The sequence below is a fragment of the Berghia stephanieae genome, chromosome 1, assembly GCF_034508935.2.
Source record: "Berghia stephanieae isolate SIO BIC M18660-M18661 chromosome 1, UCSD_Bste_1.3, whole genome shotgun sequence".
Classification (NCBI taxonomy): domain Eukaryota; kingdom Metazoa; phylum Mollusca; class Gastropoda; order Nudibranchia; family Aeolidiidae; genus Berghia; species Berghia stephanieae.
In genome coordinates this window covers 81,707,126-81,709,625 of record NC_088360.1, presented here as the reverse complement: position 1 = coordinate 81,709,625, position 2,500 = coordinate 81,707,126, and the positions used below count along the sequence as shown (strand labels likewise).

Genomic DNA, 2,500 nt, shown 5'->3' with positions numbered 1-2,500 from the left:
GAACTGAATTTTGAAAAATCTTACCTTAAAATCTCTTTATAACGTTGCATTTACTCCAGATTTATATAGATTATAAAGTTTATTTACAGAAGTTTGTCAAAGAAATGACATGACAGAACATTCCTTACTAATTGGTGAAAATTTTTTATTGATACTCCAAATACGAAATAAATATAACAATTATTTTAAAGATAATCACAATAATATAAGAAAAGCAAATATTATATCCATAGATAAACATCAACACAACAACTAATACAACTCACACAAAGCAAATCATATCCTTTATCAAACACGCACGCCGTCGCCTCGACCAGTGACTAAACGCGCACGCGAGTACGTACGTACTTACGCGCGTGTGTGGGAAAAAGTAAAAGCGAGTAGTTAACTACCGTTGTGATGTTCACGCCGATTTTGATATGAAATAGCTCAAAGGGATGAGCCACCATGGGTACCCCGACCTGCTAATGCATAATTGATGTAACTAAGAGGTGACACTATCCCTAATGACAGCCTGAAGTGATGCAGTGGCTTTCACCCTCACACAAATTACCATTAAATATCGACAACAGCCTCCCGTGATATCATGGTTTTCCTAATGAAGAACAACACGATTCATTGTTAACTACAATTAAACACGATTGTATTATTTATTTAAGTAGACGTTTGGGATTTATCCGTCCACCATGGGTAGTTAAGATAGTTATCATTCTTTCGTGATTTCATACCCGATAGCATCGGTCACTTCATTTTGCCGGGGGTAGATTGAATTCTGACTGTCTTGAGTTTGAAACCCTAGGAGTATTATTGTATATTATGGTGAGAAAAGACTAAGTTTCTAAATTAAAACTTTTCTGGCAAACATTGTCACCCGTTCGTATTCTGATTACGCTTAGTTACACGACGAGCGTTACTCGGGCATCTAACTAAGTAGAAAAACAAAGCCTCTCAGAAAAAAAACAAGGCGAAGAAAGTGCAACAGAAACAGGATAATTCCTTTTTCTCAGAGACATCAAGACTTCAGCCTACGGCAACCGGAAACCGCATCAATCTGAAGAGCCTTAATCCAATGGTAAGTTCATAGATTAGATCTGTTGGAAGAAGACAGACAGGAAAGAAAAGTAGGAGATGAATCAGCATCTTTAAGACTAAAATTACTAAACACTTCCTGTTCCTTCTCTGTAGATTCAAGGCGGTCACTGTTGCAAATACCTAATAACTTGCAACACTTTTTCGGTGGTTTTATTAAACTTTCAGTGTAGGAACTTGGTAAAACGTATTTACATGTGTGAACCGGGCAAAATTTATCGAGCGAGGTCAAGTAAAGGAAGCTATATAAAAATATTACTGATACATGCCATACTAAATTATAATATGATAAAAGAGAATCTTTAAGTAGCGCCAACCAAGCGCCCTTTTGGATTCAGCTAGTTTATGATGCAGGACTTAGGGTCCAGTTACTCTTGAAACAACGCAATATACTAATAAACAAAACTAAATACAACAGCTTAAAAAATAAACAAAATACCAAAACACCGAACCCCCCCCCCCAATAAAAACACAAATACATTACTAAAAGTCCAGATCGTCGATAAACAATAAAACAATAAAACATAAATACATTACTAAAAACACATCGTTGATCTGTTTTTTTTTAGTAATGTATTTAGATTTTTATTGGGTTTTTTGTTACTTATTACTCTTTACAGTCCACAGCTTCTAGCAGGCAGATCAGTATCACTATAGATTAGTTGACAAATTAAACCTGCTGTTGCGGCTTTCCCTGACTTCGGTGGCTCAGAAGTACTCTTGTGACAATAACAAGCGTTGTTGGGAAAGTTCTATGGCCAAATTGGTGAATAAACTTTGAACTGGTGTTGTGTCCTTGGGCTAGGCACTTTACACCTATTACTCCACTTGAATCAGGTCTGAATGAGTAACTGGTTATAGGTAGTGACGGATATTGTAGAAGTGTTAGTACGAGGCTGAGTCAAGAAGTAATTGAACTCTGCTTATTATTTAAAACGAATTGAATCAAAACCACGCATCGTACTTCAAATTAAAGCTTGGCATTAGCCAAGTAGAATGCTACTCAACATAGTCTCCGCCTCTCTCGATAGTTCCAGTTTACCTTTTTGACTGTTGACTGAACTTTGAGAAATTTTTCACAACTGTCTGGGCTTCTTCGTCATTTTCAAAGCGATGTCCCCTTATTGCCTCCTTCAATGGACCAAAAAGAGGAAAGTCAAAAGATGCCAAATCTGGTAAATAAAGAGGGTGAGACAGCGTTGCCCATCCAAATGATGCGACTATCTCCCCTTTTCTGGCACTTGTGTCTGGAAGGGTATTTTCATGAGGAAACAGTACTCGTTCCATCTCCAAATCCGGTCTTACTCGACGAATTCTTGCTTTCAGTTGCCTCAGACTATAATCACCGTTCAGAGTTGACAGTGGAACCATGTGGTAGGAAATCAACGAGGATTACACCTCTAATGTCCAA

At 37.4% G+C, this 2,500-nt stretch overlaps 1 protein-coding gene across 4 annotated transcripts in view; it reads right to left on the bottom strand.

The window, feature by feature from the left end:
- LOC144958851 (uncharacterized) overlaps positions 1-2,500 on the bottom strand; it is a 157,064-nt gene that overhangs the window by 26,054 nt on the left and 128,510 nt on the right. Inside the window, exon 1 of one of the 4 annotated variants that reach the window (XM_078891116.1) lies at positions 25-259. The exons of the other annotated variants lie outside the window; for them this stretch is intronic. The gene's annotated coding sequence lies outside the window, so the exon portion shown is untranslated. Of the gene's footprint in view, positions 1-24; positions 260-2,500 lie in introns of those variants that run through there. 4 annotated transcript variants of the gene reach the window in all.